At 43.4% G+C, this 23109-nt stretch overlaps 1 pseudogene; it reads left to right on the top strand.

Annotated features, from left to right (window-relative positions):
* The first annotated feature begins 6980 nt into the window (after window positions 1-6980).
* Window positions 6981-22976, top strand: LOC117558012 (annotated as a pseudogene).
* The last annotated feature ends 133 nt before the right edge of the window (window positions 22977-23109 follow it).

The following is a 23109-nucleotide window of genomic DNA, read 5'->3' as shown; positions in this document are numbered from 1 at the left end:
ACGTGCCATAGATACAGAACATGTTGCGAAACAGAATAGCCAGCATGTGTAGTTCTGGGGACGGGGTGGGGGAGGGGGGGACGCGGTGGACCCGTTCAAATCCAGTTTTGGACAGTCTGCCGTGATTCCATCCCATTTCAAGTGCTGTTCGAGAATCGGCGTAACCCTCGGAGCACACTCTCCAATCACAGAGCTTGAGGACTATCACGGGGTTTGTCAAACAGAGCACATGGTGTAGTCCAAACGATAGCTGGGGATTCTGGGTAGTGTCGTGTCTTCTGCCATCCTTTACTCCGAAAAAACATTTGTTTCTCCGAATCGAAGGGGAAAAATACAAAAGCATTGCACACAATTTAAACCAATCAATGTTGTGTAATTAACAAGGATAATCTGGTGTTTTTTAGTCGATGAGTAGTGCAGATATCACTGTAAAATCAATCGACAGTAAGGGGAATACTTACTTCCGGGTGAATAATTCTCCGTTATCCAATGAGAATGGACGCTCACATTGCCTTTAAGGGCAGCCGACACAAACGAATTCCGTGCTTCCATGAGCGTCCATAGAAGCATATGGACATCCCGGAAAGCTGAAAATGGACGCTAAGGGCCCCCCCCTTGCGTTGAAAATGGACGCTAAGGCCCCCCCCCCTTGCGTTGGAAAAAGCCGACAGGGTACTTGACATAACGTCAACATAGGCCGATCTGGGAGTGAGGATGTGTTGGTATTTACCTATAGAAACAAAGTTGTTTCTGTCCTTTAAGTAGGATTCAAACCAATTCAGAACTGTTTCCGAAAGTCCCACCCAGTTTTCCAGTCGGTCTAGTAATATGCTGTGGTCAACAGTGTCAAACGCAGCACTGAGATCTAATAATACTAACACTGAAGTTCTGCCACTGTCTGTGTTTAAGTGGATGTCATTAAAGACCTTTACAAGAGCAGTCTCAGTGCTGTGGTTTGGACGAAAGCCTGACTGGAACACATCAAAACAGTTATTTAAATGCAAGAAATTACTCAACTGTTGAAAAACAACTTTTTCAATGATTTTACCTAGAAATGGCAGGTTTGATATGGGCCTGTAATTGTTCATTACTGAAGCATCTAGATTATTCTTTTTTAAGAGCGTTTTAATGACTGCAGTTTTCAGGGCCTGTGGAAAAACACCTGAGTGAAGAGACTTTGTTTACTATATGAAGTAGATCTGAGGCCATGCAAGGCAAAACATCTTTGAAAAATCCTGTTGGAATAATATCAAGGCAGCAAGAGGAGGATTTCAGAAGTTGAATAATGTCCTCTAGGTTTTTATCATTAATCTGATGGAATTGTGTCATGATGTCTGAATTGATGTTAAGTGGAGATAGGGACAACACATTTGCTGTTCCTGATGCAGAGGCACTGACTGCTTGTCTGATTTTCTGAATGTTGTCAGTGAAGAAGGCAAAATCATTGCACGCCCTGGTGGATAGAAATTCAGAGGCTACTGACACTGGGGGGTTAGTTAGTCTGTCAACGGTAGCAAACAAGGCACGTGCGTTGTTTTTGTTTTGGTAATGATGTCAGACAAGAACGATTGTCGTGCGTTTTTCAATTCCAAATTATAAAGGCCAAGTCTCTCTTTATAGATTTCAAAGTGAACCTGGAGATTTGTTTTTCGCCACCTGCGTTCAGCTTTTCGACATTCTCTTTTTTCTGTTTTCACGGTCATGGCCTTTCTCCATGGAGATATTTTCTTGCCAGACACTTCCTTTAACCTAGTTGGAGCAATGGCATCTATAATATTTTTAATTTGTTGAATTAAAATGATCTACTAGCTCATTTACTGAGATGTTGGCAGGGGCAAGTGTGGAAGAGAAATTCTGAGTAAACATTTCCCTAGTATTTTCAGTTAAATATCGCTTTGTGGTTACCTCTTTTTGAACATTTTTGTGAACAGAAATAGAGTTCTCAAAGAAAACACAGGAATGGTCAGAGAGTGCAACATCAGTCACCACAACCTTAGAGATATTCAGACCCTTTGAGATAATTAAGTCCAGAGTGTGCCCCTTATTGTGCGTGGGCTCCGTCACAGGCTGAGTCAGTCCATAGCTATCAAGAACACAAAATAGTTCTTTAGCCCCTCTGTCCTGGGGGTTGTCAACATGGATGTTAAAATCACCAACAATGACTAGACGGTCAAAGTCAATACACACTATAGACAGAAGTTCAGTAAAGTCATCAAAAAAGCTTGCACAGTATTTGGGTGGTCTATAGATATTTAGGAACAGAGCTCGAGAGGAGCATTTCAGCCGAAGGGCCACATATTCAAAATAATCAAAGTTTCCATACGATGTCTTCCTGCATTGAAGGGAATCATTGAACAGAATAGCAACTCCACCCCCTTTCTTATGCATTCTTTCCTGACTCATAAAACTAAAGTTGGGAGGGGTTGATTCGATAAGAACAGCTGCACTGTTATTTTGTTCAATCCAAGTTTCTGTTAAAAACATAAAATCGAGATTGTGCTCAGTGATAAAATCATTGATTAAAAATGTTTTTCCTGCCAAAGACCTGACATTTAATAAAGCTAGTTTAAGTTTGTTAAACACACTATCAGTCATGTTTTTTGTAACAAGCTGTGGCTGACATGGAATCACTGCTAAATTAGATACACTCACACAAACGTTTGAGCGCTTCCTGTTTCTATGATTCACCGCTCTTAATCTATTACCTATCAACACAGATATCGGCAAAGCTACTGGCAGGCAGGGCCCCGACATGTCCTGGAAAGAGTTGAGAGTGCCATACGCCCTTGAGCCTGGACCCATCACATATCAGTAAGAGTTTGTTGTGTTTTGTACACACACATCCTTATCAGGCTTCGGAGACTGCAGATGCCCCCTCGAAGGGAGGGGAGGTGGTCGACGTAGGCACGGTGATGGAGACGGGCGAGATGGTGCGGGGGTAGAGGACATGCTGCCAGGGGGGTGAGGTGGTTGACGTAGGCGCGGTGATGAGGACGGGGGAGATGGTGCGCGTCTCCGCGGTGATTTTGGTGGGCGTCGTTGAGGAGCGGGGGTAAAGGACATGGTGCCAGCCCTGCGTATCGCCTTCGTTTGGTCTTTGAACTCCAGGAAGGAATCGGTGCCAACCCTCTGTATCTCCTTTGTGTGTTCATCGATCTCCAGGAGGGTGGGCGAGGGTGAAAGGGTGAACGGAGTATCCTCAAAGGCGTTGACAGGGGGGGGGGGGGTGACGGGCAGTGGAGACTCCTCCATTTGTCTCATAGGTCTCCCATAATCAGAACATTCCTCAGGCGGGTGCAGTGATAATTCTTCAGGGTTTTCTGCGTGATGTGTTGTGTCTTTCTCCTGTTTTGATTCCTCTTGCCGCTTGTTCTTGGCAGAGGGAACAGATTGATGACGCAGGCAGTTGAATATGTTAGAGATAAACAATTTCACTCCTGACTTGTTCAGGCAAACTCCATTTGCCTTGAAAAGATGTCTGCGATCCCAGAAAAAGTTAAAATTGTCAATAAAATGAACAGAATGGTCAGTACAGACAGTTGAAAGCCAGGTATTCAGTGCAAACAATCTGCTGAATCTCTCCACTCCTCTTCTGACTGGCGGTAGAGGGCCACTGATGAACACCTCTGCATTTAGAGAGCTGGCAGTTTCCAACAAACATTTAAAGTCTTCTTTCAGCACTTCTGACTGTTGTTTCACAACATCATTTATTCCAATGTGCAGTACCACATTCTTCACAGTCGGATGTTCAGCCCCAATATGCAGGATCTTCTCAGCCAAGTCAGAGACCACATCCTTGGGAAAACAGAGTACTTTGGTGTTGTTCTTATTACACAGACCTTTTACATCTCTTACAGCAGAGTCACCCACAATCAGAGTTTCAGGCCCAGTCGTTAGTTTTCCCTCTAGCCTTTTACTTTTGGAGTAGCTATTGGTCCTTACCCTGCTGCGTGAAGAGGACAGGTTATCCAGGTCATCAGATCTCCGGTTCTCGGTCAGCGGAGCGTATCTGTTCTGGATTGGCACACTTGGTGGTTTAGGAGGATTGTTTGTAATTCTCCCTTTAGCAGCTGTCCACTGCTGTTTCCTAGTATGAATAGGGGTTGAAGAGGCGCTCTTCCTGGGTGATAACAATGCAGGCCAGCCGGTCGCATCACAGATTTCGGAGCTCTGGGCTCTGCCTGTTATCCGTCCTCCCAAATCCCATGGAAATGATTTACTCTTAGGCTTTGCACCCAGAGAGTTCCAGGGAGGACTACCACTTGTAGATTTATTACCCGGTACACAGCCCTCCTGTTCCTTGGAATCCTTGTAGCTGCTAACTAGCTGTGAGTTAGCATACCCTTCTCCATTATTTTGCAACACTGGTAAAGTGGTGTCATTCCCACGACATAGTCCATTCACTTCCACGTTAACTTCCAACCGTTGAATTTTCATTTCCAACACAGCCATCTTCTGTATACGTTTCTGGAAGTAATCTGTAGAGAACGGAGGCATTTTGCTACCAACTAGCTAAATAGCAGTAGCCTACCAGGCTTTAGCTGTTGCTAGGCCACGCTATTGTAAGACTGACGTCGTCGTAAAAATGTTGAAATATGGCTGAAACCCTCCGTCTATTTACGAAGATGAACAGTCCCAGTGATAAGTTAAGACTGAAGACATGTGGAACAGATTCATAGGGTCCAGAACTGACTGAAGACACGTGGAACAGAGTCATAGGGTCCAGAACTGACTGAAGACATGTGGAACAGAGTCACAGGGTCCAGAATTGACAGAAGACATGTGGAACAGAGTAATAGGGTCCAGAACTGACTGAAGACATGTGGATCAGAGTCACAGGGTCCAGAATTGACAGAAGACATGTGGAACAGAGTCATAGGGTCCAGAACTGACTGAAGACATGTGGAACAGAGTCATAGGGTCCAGAACTGACTGAATACATGTGGAACAGAGTCATGGGGTCCAGAACAGACTGAAGACATGTGGAACAGAGTCATATGGTCCAGAACTGACTGAAGACATGTGGAACAGAGTCATGGGGTCCAGAACTGACTGAAGACATGTGGAACAGAGTCATAGGGTCCAGAACTGACTGAAGACATGTGGAACAGAGTCATAGGGTCCAGAACTGACTGAAGACATGTGGAACAGAGTCATAGGGTCCAGAACTGACTGAAGACATGTGGGACAGAGTCATAGGGTCCAGAACTGACTGAAGACATGTGGAACAGAGTCATAGGGTCCATAATTGACTGAAGACATGTGGAACAGAGTCATATGGTCCAGAACTGACTGAAGACATGTGGAACAGAGTCATAGGGTCCAGAACTGACTGAAGACATGTGGAACAGAGTCATAGGGTCCATAACTGACTGAAGACATGTGGAACAGAGTCATGGGGTCCAGAACTGACTGAAGACATGTGGAACAGAGTCATAGGGTCCAGAACTGACTGAAGACATGTGGAACAGAGTCATAGGGTCCAGAACTGACTGAAGACATGTGGAACAGAGTCATGGGGTGGAGAACTGACTGAAGACATGTGGAACAGAGTCATAGGGTCCAGAACTGACTGAAGACATGTGGAACAGAGTCATATGGTCCAGAACTGACTAAAGACATGTGGAACAGAGTCATAGGGTCCAGAACTGATTGAAGACATGTGGAACAGAGTCATAGGGTCCACAACTGACTGAAGACATGTGGAACAGAGTCATAGGGTCCAGAACTGACTAAAGACATGTGGAACAGAGTCATAGGGTCCAGAACTGATTGAAGACATGTGGAACAGAGTCATAGGGTCCACAACTGACTGAAGACATGTGGAACAGAGTCATATGGTCCAGAACTGACTAAAGACATGTGGAACAGAGTCATAGGGTCCAGAACTGATTGAAGACATGTGGAACAGAGTCATAGGGTCCACAACTGACTGAAGACATGTGGAACAGACTCACGGGGTCCAGAACTGACTGAAGACATGTGGTACAGAGTCATAGGGTCCACAACTGACTGAAGACATGTGGAACAGAGTCATGGGAGTTCAAATGCAAAGCCTGAACGATGACAAGAGCGGGAGACTTACATTTTACAATTATATTTGTATTCATACCAGAGCAGTGTGTACATAGGCCCTGTACGACATGCAGAGAACAGATGCAATCCCCTGACAGACTCACATACTTTGGTGATGTCCTCATCTGATAATGTTTCATTTTTTAGCAGCAAAGTAACATTACTCAAAGTATTGGTCAGACGCAACTCATTTACAGTATCTTGTTCATGTCCTCAACAATGGTCTGTATCATTGAGTATAAAAAAAATGTCCCTACAATTTCAGGTAGATTAACACACATTTGTAAGAAAAGTTTACAATGAAGCATCCTCTTGAACCAGCAAGACCAGCCTGGCCAGCTTGTCCAGCCTGGAAAGCCTGGTAAACCAACTAAACCAGCCTAACACCAGCTAAAACCAGCTAAAGCCAGCAACCATCTTAAGCTGGTCTATGCTGTTTTCTTCAGCAGGGTAATCCCTTCTCTTCGTGTGGCCGGTCTTTTTTCTTTTTCGTGTGTGATTATTTGACAGATAAGAACCACACAACTGCATTAGCGGCCGCTGTCGCCCTCTGTCGGCCGTCAGCGCAACTTAAATGATGACGTTTTAAAGGGCCGGCCGGCCTTCAACGGCCCTTGAGGACCGGCCGTTCTGTGGTTCTCCAGATTCTACAGATGGCCAGTCCGCCCCTGGTGGAGGACCGCACATTTTCCCCTCAAGTTAGTTTTATATAAATCGCAAACAGTGCGTAGAAACTGGCGTACGCCATCTTTTGAGCGTACGCACCGTTTATAAATGAGGCCCCAGGTCTGTTACAAGCAATGTGTTTTTAATATGGTGTTTTACTCCAAATTGTAATCGTTTTGAAGCAACTTGTACGTGTTTTGCAGAAGTGCTCATAACCAGCCGAGCAACCCAGGGAACTGGCTATGGACGTTTGCTCACTTTCTTCTAGCTCTTATTATTCTTTATAACATCTGTTTCTGTGTTTAATCCATAGAGCTGAGTATGAGCGTTCCCCCTCCTGGATGGAGCCAGGAGGATCTATTACTCTGTCAAAGTAAGCCTGGTTTTTAACCTTCTTTAATGTTGTATTGAATTGGTGTTTGAGCAACTCTTATGTTGCGTTTGTTTTTAAAAAGACTACTGTCTTCACACTAAAGCTTTGTAAACAGTTCATTGAGCCACCAGATAATAATTCCCAGCTTGTGCAAAATGAAGATGAACATTAGGCAAAACAGAGCAAAAGCTTGTGTGGATATATCGTATCAAACATCATGTATTCATTTCAGGCAGGGAGACTTGTTGCTTTGTGTCTCGTGTTTCTTTTCATTCACAACTCATCGTCGCTCTGACTTGCTCCTCTGCTGCCCTCCAGTGGCTACAAGGCCCAACAGGTACTTTTACATTACAGCATGTAGCTCCAAAGCACACAAGTGTTTCCTTCTGAAAACGCACTTGCACTTTACTAAAGCTCTAAACATGGCACAGGAACACAAAAATAAACAATATACAATACAATCAGGAAGATGGTACAATACGAATGCTCTGATAACAGTGAGCAGAGATGTGTTTTGATGTGTGGGCATAATGTACAGGGGAATAGTCAAACGACTGCCACAAGGCCTTTCTATGGCCCTGAATAGGAACAGACCGCAGCTCTGATTTAGGAGATCTTGCTGAGCAACAATTGCTGAATAGGTTTAACAGAAAGCATCTTTCAAATGAGACTCTCAGAATAAAGAGAAATGATGCCTCATGTTCAAACATTCTGCACTCCAGACTGACTCTTTTGACTTTCTTAATGTCACTCCAGCAAAGCCTTGTACCCTGATGCTAAATGGCTACTAAGCTACATTTGAAACATTCAGCACTTTTCTCTAACTTAGAGGCTGCACTGTCTGCTGCTCAGCAACAGTTCAGGAGACTGGCTTCAAAGGGGAGATGTGCTGTCAAAGTGTCTGAAGAATGCATTGTTTCCTTGCTAACAAAGTGAACTATTATGCTGCATATATCACAAACAGGACTTTCATACACAGTGAGTGTCCATCTGTGTCTTGTGGCCAAAGGCACGTTAACAGAGTAACAGGTGAGCAGTGACCTGGTTCAATAAGATGTCATATCTCCGTTGCTAAACACAAGCCAAGCCAGATGCACGAACTGAGTGATAAGAATAATAATGGAAATCATTCCATGTGTGATCCAAACCGTAGTTGGTGTGGACAGTCTTCATTTCCATCATTGTTGGGCTCTCCTGAACTCCAAGAGACAAAGAGAATGAACCCTAACTTGCTCCTGATTGCATGGCGGTCAGTGTGAGTGTGAACCTTGTTCTCCCTTAGCAGGTGCATGCACTATATGAATGTGTGTATCCTGCTGTTCAGCTGGACTTATGTCAGAGTCATTTGAGGGCTTTCCAGTACCTCTTCAATCAAATAACACACAAAGGAAAAACCCAAGAAGTTTGACTTTTTTTTGAAAATGATGATCAACCAAAGGTTTATGTTTGAATCATTTAGATTGTTTTTGTTTCCCAACAAAAACCAAGAATCATTCATTTGATATGAATCGCATTGAAATCTGAGGTGATGATAAACATGTCTGTAACCATGCTGCCACTTTTTGAGTTTCACGCCATGCCTGCCTGAATACACTCCAAGCAAGTACTACGGTATATTGAATAGTGCTATATATATATATATATATATATATATATATATATATATATATATATTATACTCTGTAATCTTAACTATATCAGATAGCTCAAGCCCTCCTTTCGTTAGTCTTCCTTTAAAACAGGGGTGGGGAACCTTTTTCCTCTCAAGGGCCATTTCAATTTCTTCAACATCCTCCGAGGGCCGTACAAATGATTGACCTCTGCTTAAAAAACTAAAATCACAGCCCATTCATTTGGCCTTTCTTTCATGCTGTGCAAAGAAAAAGCAACCTCCAGATCTCTCACCATGATGATGCATGCACGTGCACGGTGTGGCATGAACACCAAACAGAAAGATATGGACACAAGATGTGTGTAAATGTATTTAGTTTCCTATCCATGTGGACATGATTTAAGTGGGGGGGGGGGGACCTAACCTCCTCTAGGGGGGTCCGGGGGGCATGCTCTTTTTAAATGTTGAAGTTGAAAGCATCAATCTGGTGCACTTTGAGAGCAACATTAGGAGCTCTATGGAAACATCTCTCAACACCCAGATGAAACAGAACTGTAAACAGATTTATTTTTCTTTATGGACATTTTACAAATCACTCTCCTTTCAAACTGTATTCTTCTTTATTAATAACAACTTTTTTTTACTGCCATATAGTATTTCATAACTGTTTTTCCTTTATTCTCTTATTTGTTTTATAACTATAATGATCATATGAAGGTGTGCCGCGGAAATAATATTTTGAATAATTTGTGACCAAACCGTTTGAGACCCACTGAGATAACTTAGACTAAAGTTAACTATCTAAACACTCAGAGTCCTTTAGCTCACCTGAGCCCCTCAGTCTGAGAGGAGAGGACTCTCCTCCAGCTTGTTGTGGAACCAACAACAGCTCTGTATGTCCGTTAGTGCAGCTAGCTAACCAGATGCTAACAACACGGTCCCTGCTGCTGGCAATAGTATGAAGCTGCAGCGTCGGAGACGACACTTGTAGAACCACACACACAGGTCCCGCGTCACGAGCACACACACAGGTCCCGCGTCACGTGACGGGAACCACACACACAGGTCCCGCGTCACGTGACGGGAACCATATTCTGTTGCACGTTCACATGAATGTTTATATGTATATTCTGTTAATTTAGTTGAGAATTTCAAAAATGAATTTCAAAAATATAGTCTTTTATATGTATATTAAACAACACTGTTAATTTAGTTTTGGGTATGTTTATAATTCTCGTTTCATTATTATTCAAAAGAAAACAACACTGTTAAACACTGTTCCTTCTACAGTATCATAATTCTCGTTTCATTATTATTATTAATAAATCAAAGTTGTCTTCGAAGAGGTGCTAGATTACTGAAAAACAACTGTTAGTGTGTTCATGCACCAGCCTGCAAAAGATAAACAAGCAGTTTGACCGAGAGGCATTTCAGTTCAGAATACATTTTTATTTATTTGTATTGCGGGGTCTGCTGATTCTTCACTGGGGGTCAGGCGGGGTCTGCTGATTCTTCACTGGGGGTCAGGCGGGGTCTGCTGATTCTTCACTGGGGGTGAGGCGGGGTCTGCTGATTCTTCACTGGGGGTGAGGCGGGGTCTGCTGATTCTTCACTGGGGGTGAGGCGGGGTCTGCTGATTCTTCACTGGGGGTGAGGCGGGGTCTGCTGATTCTTCACTGGGGGTCAGGCGGGGTCTGCTGTTCCCTCTCTGGTCGTGGCACTCTGAATATTGGCTGAAGGGTTCCCTCCAGCAAGCTTCTGGCCTCCAGAGTCCAAAAGGCAAACCTTTGGCCATGCCTTTGAAACAATAAGAACAAGACGTCATCTAAAGTATTGCATAGGGAAAGGCTAAGGCATTGGTGCACAATTGATATGCATTAATAATCTCAACAGATATTGCCATCCAGAGTCTTACAGCTCTTGTTACTGATGGTCTACTGATCTGTACATGGTTAACCTAATATAATAGATCATCTACAAGTGACCCTCAAAATAAAGTGTTACTTAAATCAAAACACACATATTGTTAAGGGCTTTCATACCCTTGTATTTCAAACAGCTCCATGAGAAGAAGACACCACCACTTCCTAATCAAAGGCATGTCCCTCTGAATGAAATTAGAAAGTGACAAAGACCATTTTTGATTCACAATGTCCACAATAAATCATTTTTCTTCAACATGAACAGTATGATGCAACATAAGCAACACTTTAAGTAGGCATTTACTTCTTTAGTAAATACAAATCCTAAACTAACCTCCTGGAATTGAAACCCGGCATTTGTAACAATGGACAGAGTGTACTGGAACAGAGAAGATGGAAAACAAAGCATTATATTTACAATGTTTACAGAAGCCTGCAAACGTGCCAACTGATACCCTACCATAAGCATAAAAATCCTGAAGTCATTTCCACAGATCTGGCGTGGCAAGCCCTAAAATCAACATCAAAAAAAGATAACATTAAATACATGACTGATAGATAAACCCCAAGTATTCTCCGTCACATGATGATTTGTACATGATGTGCAGATGATGGGGATTGCTGGATCTGGGATGATGGGGGTTATGGCAGAGTGCTTTGCCTTGCACAAAGCGAGGTGCTTTACAAAGCCAGATTTGCGAGTATGCATGGATTGGCAGTAGCAGCAGTGAAAATGATAGTCTGGTCGGCAATTTAATCCACATCTGTGAATGGTATACCCTTAAACATAAGAACATAGAATTGTAGTATTATTATTTTGTGATCATATTATTTAAAAGTGTAAATTATGAATACCAAACATCTGGATCAAGTAACTGGTCACCACAAACAAATCATAGGACTTGTTTTGATGTATTGCTCAAATGGAACTGATCATAACATTTAGGCTGCTTTTAATGCAGACACATTGCAACTCCATTTGCATTTCACAAGAGAATGTAAGCTAACTTTACCTTCATGGAGAACTGCACGCTGGAAGTGGCTCTCGAGATGGCTTTTCACCTTGCAGTGTTTTGTTGGAGAGAATAAACGAGAGACACAGAACGGGCAGTGGAAGTCATTGCAACACGTCGTGCACCGTTGAAGGTCCGGCAAGGATCTCCCCTCTCGGATTGTAATATGCATCTTGAAAAAGAGAGAGCCTAATTGGTCAAACTGAACATTTTGAAACAATTTCACAGACAGACATAAATTAGGCTTAATTGTTAGATTCTGACACGACAGATTCTAACCTACATAATAGGCCGACATAACTGACTAAAACACCTCGTGCAATATTACAAAACATGTCAAAATGATGACACTGTCTGATAAACGGTAAACAGGCAGTCAGCACAGTGAAGATTATTTACAATGAATTCAAATTGTAATACAATGACTATTAAAGAAGCATTTACACTGAAGACAGAACTTAGGCTACTGCTGATTTAATGTAGTGGACATATTGACATGCTTTTGTCATCCGTTGAAGTTTAATTAATTAGCTGACTATAATTAATCATTAGGGTTGGGAAGTTTACTTTTTTAAATGTAGTAGGTTACAGATGAGTAATTACCCTGTTAAAAGTGTAATAAGTAATGTAACTTGACTATGTAACTATGTGTATTGAAATTCTAATGTTAATTATGGTTATTTTATGTTTTTTGTGAGTCACTTTGGATAAAAGCCTCTGTCAAATAACATAACCATAACATACAGTTTCATTAAACAAATAAACAAAATGGTTAACAGTTGGTTTTGCAGCGAGTCATCATAGGCTAACAGATGACATTTAGCACTTGTTGCTTGTATGGCTGTTCAATACAACAGAATAGTTGTTAACTTAAAAAAAAAAAACATGATTCACATTACTCACACTATTACTGTAATTAGTGATTCAATTAATCAACTATGACACCTAGTTGGGCTTGCCAAAATCACGCTAGTTTCATTAAACAAATGATCAAATATGCTAACGAAGCTAATGCTTTTGCTAATGCTTTTGCCGAAAGCTATAGCTAACGAATAGTTGTTTTTAGAGACTTTAATACGGTTAGAAGCTATCATAAGCAAACAGATGTTTGTTTGTATTGCCTTAACACTATCATAGTTAATGTTGGCTAATCACACTTCATTTCAAGACACCGGAATTGTTATTAATGTTAAACAAATAAAACTGTAAAAGCACTTCACATTACTCACATTCTCTGCGTTGACGTTCACATTCATGTGAACGTGCTCCGTCACGTGCCGCCGTGACGCGGGACCTGTGTGTGTGCTCGTGACGCGGGACCTGTGTGTGTGCTCGTGACGCGGGACCTGTGTGTGTGGTTCTACAAGTGTCGTCTCCGACGCTGCAGCTTCATGCTACTCGCTGCTGGCACCGGTCCCTCTCTCTCACACACACTAAATGCGCTATTTCCACACACACACACACACACACACACACACACACACACACACACACACACACACACACACACACACACACACACACACACACACACACACACACACACACACACACACACACACACACACACACACACACACACACACACACACACACACACACACACACACACACACACACACCAGCGACGTGCAGTCAGTGGAGGCAGGGGAGGCAGAGCCTCACCTGTCATACTCATACTCCAATGTAACGGAAAAACAACTAAAGAAAAACTAAATAGTAATAATAATAAAATGTCTCCACTGATCTGTGTTGTAAATGTGATTTCTGTAGCCTATGATTCCAATCGCTTTTTATAGTCAAAATCATCAAATTTGCCGAGCTCCGCTACAACTACGAGTAGCGATGAGGAGTGAGGCAGGGACGAGCTCTGCCTCTCGTAAGCCCACAGTAACTGGCTGGAGCGCGGGCACTAATTTAACGCGGGCACTTATTTTGTGAGCGCGCTCAAGCCAGTTACTGTGGGGTGAGGTGAGGCACAGATGAGCTCTGCCTCACCTCAGAATGCGTCACCCCACAGAAACTGGCTGGAAAGCGGGCCCTAAGCGCATGCCTGCACCATCTCACTGTAGGTCACCAATGTAATGTTTGTAGATCCCTTTATTACATTTATCCTCGCCATCTATAGTCTCTAAATAACTTATTTCACGTATATATGATATTTAGGCTCGCTGGTCTCATCATACAACGGCAATGAAAAAAGCACCTGGAGAGGCAGCCATAACCTCTGCCGCACTGAAGGGGGCGCACGTGAGCCCACAGGTTCTTGTTGCTACTGTTATTCTACGCAGAGACGGTATAGAACAACAAACTAGACTTTTGAAACTACAGGAAGATAAGGAGGACTTTTACAAAAAAGTAATAGAGATTGTTGTCCAGAAGGAGAGCATGGACTTCATCTTCAAGTCAAGGTAAGACCACAATTGTAATGAAAATGGGATCTTACTAAGAAAGAACAATCCAATATTTAGATTGTGGGTATCCTTTTGTTGAACGGTCTGTTTAAAATGAATTGAAGCATCAGACTAAAAAAGCTTTTGAAAATAACCGAATATTTCGATTATGGTCAAATTTAAAAGAAAGAGTCAGTGCCTCACCAGCCATGAACCTCACCGCACGTCACTGACACACACACACACACACACACACACACACACACACACACACACACACACACACACACACACACACACACACACACACACACACACACACACACACACACACACACACACACACACACAGAGAGAGAGAGCCGAGCTTGAATGACACAAGCCAGAGCCATATAATAGAAGAGTTATGACATCTCCGTTCACTCCAATGGACCACTTTTGTACAGCAATGGCGGATCGTGGAGCCTCTCAATCGTTCCCCGGAAGTTAGCGCCAAGGCTAGCAGAGCTGTGGAGTTGCAGCATAATAGACCGTTCGTGACGGACTTTTAAAGGTAAGAAGAAGTTTAAAGATTTATATTGCGGATATTATCAGTACATCTGATTCAATTGAACATGTGTATTAAAGGATGTCAGTGGATTATCCCTAAATTAGTAGATGTAGGGAACGTTTACAGATAACAGATCAAGCTAGGATACCGAAGCAAGTTAGCAACACACGTTGAACAGCCTTTTAATTGTAAATTCCGTTCTCTTAATGTCATTTCGTCCAACGTTGTTGAATTAGAGAAGAGGGGCTTCTAAACGGGATTGTATGCGGGGGTGGAGGGAGTTAAATATTAGATAAATATAACTTTGGTGCGTGTAAGAGTGAGTGTTTTTAGCAGAGCCATATTGTGTCCTTGTGATTATGTTGATTATTACCTGTGTGTATAATGTTGCAGCTCAGCTGATTTTGGATTGATGGCAAAGGGAGAGGGACTTAAGTGAGAGTGAAAACACAAAGTAAGTTTAATACTACTGTTTTATATAAGTAAGCATACTAAACATGTATTCTATCACTGTATTATATAAGTAATCTTGTTAGTAACCTACTGTATGGCAGGTGGAGGGGCAGTGATGTTACAGGTGGAGGAGCAAAACTGCAAGACTGCAAACTCACAAGACAGAGAAATCGAAGTTTGTTCTCCAGAGAAGAGGTTGATTTCACTTCCATTTTTTCATATTTTCTAAAGATGTGGAAATGGCACAAAAAAAAACTTGAGAGCTGTAACCAAGACAACTGTAACAACATGAGTAGACAGCCACCAAGGTTTTTCAAGTCCCTCTCTTACTCCATTTTGCCAACCCAAACTTCCAGGTACATGACGGGACACCTTGCTTGTTTTTGTTGTTTGCGCTCCTCTGGCAGGTGGAGGGCAGTGATCCCTTCACTTCTTCCCTCAATCTTTGAGACTAATGTAAGTAGAAGACATGGCACTGTAAATGTTCGAACATTTAAAATATTATACCACTTAAAAATAAGAAATATTACTTTTGTTTCTAAGAGTTCATACTTATTATACCTGTGTCACCTTTCACACTATCGCTGTGATCATGAGCTATGGGCTTTGTAGATACAGGTCCCGGGGTGAATCGTGGTGCAGGGGCCCTTCTCTTTTTGACCACAGGGCGATGCACGAAGATGGTGGGTATAGCCTCTGCTCTCAGCCTAGTCTTGCCCTTTTTTGTCTTGACAAACTGGTCTGCATCAAAATGTGCCTGCGGAGTGACTTGAGGTTACTTCACACACAGAACAACTCAGTTTTGTCTGCCCACATACATATTCCATAGTGGTTGAATACACAGTATTAGGAAACACTTTATACTTACTGGACATGTTACACTCATTACATACTGTATATAAAATATGACCAAGAATGTGAGACAACTTTATAGAAATTCATATCACATCTGTTACTGATGCCATTTGTCATACTTTGTTAAACTCACAAATAATAAAGTTCCATAACTTCAGTTGGGAACAAAGACCACACCTTATCTCCCCAAGGCAATTTCCCATCCAATAGGTGTGCTATATAGGTGTGTATAACCCTTTCTCCTGTCTGTTACTCCCTCTTTCAGCACAAGAACCAGAGGGGGATTCAATGGAGCCTGAATACCTGCACTGAGACCCTCACCCTGCACCCTGAGTCTCAACTCTCAGTGTTTTTCAAGCCTTTCCCTGTTTTTTGTATTAAACAAAACATTAAGCTTTCCCAATGGTGTGGTTTTCGTTTTGTGAAAAAGTGCAAATGCAGTGTTTGTATATAAATCACATATTTTTTTGCTGTTTGTCGTGAAATTGCTCCTGCTTCCTCCGCTCTGTGTCAGTGGGGAAGCTGTACATTCGTACTCCTTTCTCTGAGCGATTGGAGCATCCCCAGGCAGCACAGCAAACCATGGTGGCGACTAGGAGGCAGCACAGCAAACCAAGGTGGCGACTAGGAGGCAGCACAGCAAACCATGGTGGCGACTAGGAGGCAGCACAGCAAACCATGGTGGCGACTAGGAGGCAGCACAGCAAACCAAGGTGGCGACTAGGAGGCAGCACAGCAAACCATGGTGGCGACTAGGAGGCAGCACAGCAAACCATGGTGGCGACTAGGAGGCAGCACAGCAAACCAAGGTGGCGACTAGGAGGCAGCACAGCAAACCAAGGTGGCGACTAGGAGGCAGCACAGCAAACCATGGTGGCGACTAGGAGGCAGCACAGCAAACCAAGGTGGCGACTAGGAGGCAGCACAGCAAACCATGGTGGCGACTAGGAGGCAGCACAGCAAACCATGGTGGCGACTAGGAGGCAGCACAGCAAACCAGGACAACAAGGAGGAAAAGGCACAGACAAACTGCATGATATGCTATTCAATGTTTATTGAATTCCATGTATTTGCAATGGATGTTCCTAAAACAACACATTTAACATCATCATCATGCTGCTGCTAGTCCTTTGATAGTCACCTGTCGGTCTCCTGTCCTTTCTGAAAGCCATAAAGATGACATTAGTCATTTAGATAACTTGTGTCCTCAATTACCATGGTTACTGAAACTACCATGACGTTAAGAAAATGGTAGACATTAATCTAATCTGAATTTTAAAGCATTACTTTAGATCCCCTCCCTCTAAATGTATCAATAAACATTAGAAAGTGATGCTCCTGACTACCATACAAGTTTAAGAAGATAATATTGGTTTTAAAGAATTCAAAGCTATAAATAAACAGCAACAGGCTCTTTAACAAGGCACTGTTAGCCTAACATGTCAACTAGTTGTTCACACTAATCCTAATATTATCACTTAATATTAGCAAATTCTATTTTATTTTTTAAAACATATTGATGTAAATACATACACATATCGATTTGTTGTATAAATATTGCAAATCAAAACCTTTATTCACTAATAATTACCAAAAATCGTAGTTCTATCTCCTGTTATCAATGCATTCACATTGCCCTCCATGAACTTCCGGGGAACGATCCTCTTCTACATGAACCACGTGACGATAACCGTTTTTGGACTTCCGTTGTCGTAACTCTTCTATTATATGGCTCTGACACAAGCACGCTTTTATTTCCATGCAACTCTCTGATTGGTCTGGTGTCTTGCCTCTGTTGCATTCATTGAACACAGGAAATTACAGTTCTACCGTCCTCTCGAGTGTCATGATGAGGTTCACGTAAAGCATGGTTAATGTATTATATTATTGAGGTAGAACACTACTCAGCCTCCCCGGGAAAGTTTACTCTAAGGTACTCGAAAGGAGGGTCAGGCCGATTGTCGAACCTCAGATTGAGGAGGAACAATGCGGATTCCGTCCTGGTCGTGGAACGACGGATCAGCTTTTTACTCTCGCAAGGATCCTGGAGGGGGCCTGGGAGTACGCTTATCCGGTCTACATGTGTTTTGTAGACTTGGAGAAGGCGTATGACCGAGTTCCCAGGGAGTTACTGTGGGAGGTGCTGCGGGAGTATGGGGTGAGGGGGTCTCTACTCAGGGCCATCCAATCTCTGTACTCCCAAAGCGAGAGCTGTGTCCGGGTCCTCGGCAGTAAGTCGGACCCATTTCCGGTGAGGGTTGGCCTCCGCCAGGGCTGCGCTTTGTCACCAATCCTGTTTGTAATATACATGGATCGGATTTCGAGGCGTAGTCATGGGGGAGGGGGTCTGCAGTTCGGTGGACTAAGGATTGCACCACTGCTTTTTGCAGATGATGTGGTTCTAATGGCTTCATCGGTCTGCGACCTTCAGCACTCACTGGATCGGTTCGCAACCGAGTGTGAAGTGGCTGGGATGAGGATCAGCACCTCCAAATCTGAGGCCATGGTTCTCAGCAGGAAACCGATGGACTGTCCACTCCAGGTAGGGAATGAGTCCTTACCCCAAGTGAAGGAGTTCAAGTATCTCGGGGTCTTGTTCTCGAGTGAGGGAACAATGGAGCGTGAGATGGGCCGGAGAATCGGAGCAGCGGGAGCGGTACTGCAGTCGCTTTACCGCACCGTTGTGATGAAAAGGGAGCTGAGCCAGAAGGCAAAGCTCTCGGTCTTCCGGGCCATTTTCGTTCCTACCCTCACCTATGGTCATGAAGGATGGGTCATGACCGAAAGAACGAGATCGCGGATACAAGCGGCCGAGATGGGTTTTCTCCGCAGGGTGGCTGGTGTCTCCCTTAGGGATAAGGTGAGAAGTTCGGTCATCAGGGAGGGACTCGGAGTTGAGCCGCTCCTCCTTCGCGTCGAAAGGAGCCAGTTGAGGTGGTTCGGGCACCTAGTTAGGATGCCACCTGGGCGCCTCCCTAGGGAGGTGTTCCAGGCACGTCCAGCTGGGAAGAGACCAAGGGGTAGACCTAGGACCAAGTGGAGGGATTATATCTCTTCGCTGGCCTGGGAGCGCCTTGGGATCCCCCAGTCAGAGCTGGTTGATGTCGCCAGGGAAAAGAAAGTTTGGGGCTCTCTGCTGGAACTGCTACCCCCGCGACCCGACCACGGATAAGCGGGAGAAGATGGATGGATGGATGGATGGAGGTAGAATTGTCCGGGGCTACAGATAAAGCATTCGGGGCAGGCCAAAATATTATTTTACCAACAATGTGGAATTTAGTGGCTACATATTACACAGATTATGCACAGCGGGAGCAGCAATAACCGTCAAATAAAAATTCAGACAGGGGAGCTCCGCACCCCCTGCCTGCCGCTAGGGGCTGCTGCAGCGCCCACAGCACCCCCCTTCCCGCGCCCATGCTCTCCTCTGTCTTTCCCCTGCAGAAATGGCCTCTGCAAACATTTCAGAGGAGTTTCTGTGCTCCATCTGTTTGGATGTTTTCACGGAGCCTGTTTCCACTCCCTGTGGACACAACTACTGCCGGGCCTGCATCAGCCGCTGCTGGAGCTCCGGGGCCATCATCCAGTGTCCGCTGTGCCAAGAAACCTTCCTCACAGCCCCCAAACTGAGAGTCAACGTCGAGTTCAGAGACATGTTGGAGATTTCCAAGAGGACCAAACAAGCAGGTGACTCAAATTCCTAAAATGTTCAGAATTTGTATTTTACAAAGAATTTAATTTGTTTTTGGAATTGTTTTCGTCTAGAATAAAAACAAAATTAAATGTTTTCATTGCCTTGGATTTAAAGATTATAGTATTTTGATGAAGGTATGTTTTCCTGTTTTAAAATAATCTTATGTTTTCATACTGAACCCGTTTTAAAGAAATGTTTTTTTATTTTTGAGAAAATGTAGTGATCATTATTGAAAAAGTTTTGGATCTGAATAATTTTACTTTATTTGGAAGGACCGCAGTTAAAACAAGAAAAGTGAAAAAAAAATGAAAAAAGGTCCTTGATATTCTTTTCAAAACATCATCACATTCTGAAATGTCTTCATTTCCAGATTCAGCAGGCAGACAGGATGACTTATAATCACAATCATTTAATCAAGGAATATATACTGGCAGGTACAGACAGACAGAAAGTGCTAAATAAAAAATGTATGCGAAAAAAAACAGTCTTTAATTTTCCAAAGCAGGTGAGGATGGAGGATCCCCGGCCGGGCCTGGAGACGTGCCCTGTGACCTCTGCGAGGGGAATAGGAGGCGTAAGGCTGTGAAATCCTGCCTGGGTTGTTCGGCCTCTTACTGCGACGCTCATCTGAAGCCCCATCCCACCGTGCAGAAGTTAAAGTGGCACCAGCTGATCAACCCCGTGGATTCCCTGGAGGAAAGGGTCTGCAGGAAGCACAACAAAGTGATGGAGTCTTTCTGCAAGAGAGACCAGTGCTGCGTTTGTTCCGTGTGCCTGAAGGAAGACCATGTGGGGCATGACGTCGTCTCTTTGGAGGAAGAGTTTAAGGCGAGGAAAACTATGTTGCAGGGTGCAAAAACATCTATAGCCGACGCTATATCAGATAAATGCAACACGGTTATAAGGGTAGAAAACGTGATGATGGAAAGTAGGCAGAAGGTGGAGGAAACTAAGGTGGAAGTGAACCAGGTCTGCGCTGGTATGGTTGCTGCAATTCTCAGTAAAAAAGCTAAGCTGATGGAGGTTTTGGAGGAGAAGCAGGAAGCTGCAGAGCAAAGGGATAAAGCACTAAAGAGACAGCTATGGCTGGAGATCGCAGAACTCCGTTAGACGAGTGTGAAGATGGAAGAAGTTTTAAAGACAGAGGACGAATTTCGACTCCTGCAGAACCTACCATCCATCCCCTCTGCACCAAACACAAGGCATCGCTATACAGAACGCAAAAGTCTCCTGCAAGTAGAGAAAGTCTGGAGAGCGGTGGCTAAAATCGAGGAGACGCTCAACGAACACATGGACAAGATTATCAGAGAGGTCCTTCAGAGGGATACGGAAGAGGAGGCCTTTGAAGAACAGCAAACCCTGTTTGATGATGAACTTGGTAAGATCCAGGAGCAACATGCAGTAAAGGTGACTTTGGATCCCAACACAGCTCACCCTTCCCTTATCGTCTCTGAGGACGCGACACAAGTTTGGGATGGAGTCTTCAAGAGGAACATCAGCGACAACCCTAAAAGGTTCGACTCGCTCCATTTCGTCCTTGGGAATGAGGGGTTTTCCTCCGGGAAAATCTACTACGAAGTATCCCTTAAAGGACTGACAGGATGGGAAGTGGGAGTGGTGAGAGAGTCCATCAACAGGAAAAGTGTCCACTGGTCTCTTACTCCAGAAAACGGATGCTGGACGTTGGGGTTGTATTGGGGACGATGCCAGGCTAACTCCAATCCTCCGGTCCATTTGCCTTCGATTACAAAGCTCCAGAAGGTCGGGGTGTTTGTAGATTTTGAAGAACGGTTCATCTCTTTCTACAACGTGGACACGAGGGCTCAGATCTACTCGTTTACAGGGTGCGTCTTTGAAGGTGCATCATTTCTGAGGAAAATACTAGTGTTTGGGGCGAGGCCCAGGATCTACCCTTTGTTCCGACCCAGCACTGAGGAAGGGAGCGCTCCTTTACGGATCATTACTGTGTCAGTGTTGTAGTCAAGTCACCAATTCACGAGTCCAAGTCACTCTCAAGTCCCCACTTTCCGAGTCCAAGTCCGAGTCACCTAGGGAGAGTAGGAGTCAAGTCCGAGTTCGAGTCCAGGACTCGAGTACTCCATCTATGTGTCAGCGACAACAAGATCCTGGGTTTTGTTATAATGGCGGAGGATTTTTCTCCTGCTGCATATCTCTCCGGTTAGTCCACCAGCAGATGATAAACACCCACCTCTCCGCATCTTCAAGGGACGAGGGGACCGTGCGGCAGAGTTTCTGTAAAAAAAAAATTCGCCGGTCAACATGTCCGTTAAAGTAAAATCTTCCGGACAAAATTAGAAAATTGCCGGTCAGAGGTCTTATTAAACTTTAAAACAAATTGATAACGACTCTATATAATATAATAATAATAAACGGAGCCTCTCTTTTCCTCTCCCTCTTCTGACAGCCCAGCAGCTGATCTCTGAGCAGGAGAGGTGGGGAGAGGGAGGCGGGGCTATTTCATCGTTATCAGGAAATGATCGTATAGAGGCGTACAGACCACAGATGGAGCCTATTGACCCCCCAGAGCGTTTTGTCTGCAAATCTATCCACCTTGGGACCCGTTATCGTTTGGGGGGTCCGTTCCTATCGTTTTGTTACGGCCTCGTGTAAATGAAAGGGCTATACGCAAGAAAAACTATGCGGATACAACCCGTTTCGTCCTCGTGTAAACGGGGTCTAAGATAAGATGACCCTTTTTTCTTTGACATTTGGACGTTGCAGCAGCACAGGGAGAGCAATTGTAAAGTAGAATAAAGTAGTGAATGGATTTGTTTCTTTCTTTTCTAAACATATTCATTTCATGGTCAAAACAAAAGCAGAAAAAACAACAACTTTATATTAAGGAAGAAATGCACATGTGGCAAAACATCATAATTATTTGTATGTGCAAATAATACTGTAAATATTGTGATCATTATTACTTTCTATCATAGTTTCCTATTTCTACGACATTTCGCTCACCTTTATTGTGACTCTAATGAAATGTTTATATTTTAAAATGTGCTGTTTATTTTGGGATTTTATTAAGACTGTACTTTATGCAATGTTTAATGCCTAAACACACTGCTGCTCATGTACACAGTATATAACTCATTGTACACTTCGACACTATTGTTTTCCTTTCTGATGCTGTGTTGGTGATTTTCGAGCAATCTCTGAAGGAATCATTTATTTTGGGGTTTATTAAGTTATATCTTATCCTAAAGAATAATCAATAATATTACGCGGTTAACTTTTATTTGGCTTCTTTAGTCATACTCATGTTTTGGTATCATTTGCTATTTTCTTCGGCTGTTAAGATTCACTTTTAATTGTTGTTATATCAAAATAAAATATAGTTGTAATGATATATTTGTTTTCTGAAATGGATGCAGTTGTTGTCTTTGGTCACTGGAGGGCAGTGCACACACAGTAATGGTATTCTGCTAAACTCCTAATAAACAAATACACAAGTTACTGTGCACAAAACAGGAGATACATAT

Source organism: Gymnodraco acuticeps, unplaced genomic scaffold (genome assembly GCF_902827175.1).
Source record: "Gymnodraco acuticeps unplaced genomic scaffold, fGymAcu1.1, whole genome shotgun sequence".
Taxonomy (NCBI): Eukaryota; Metazoa; Chordata; class Actinopteri; order Perciformes; family Bathydraconidae; genus Gymnodraco; species Gymnodraco acuticeps.
The sequence above is the reverse complement of the archived record's forward strand: the minus strand, read 5'-3'. Positions and strand labels throughout refer to the sequence as shown.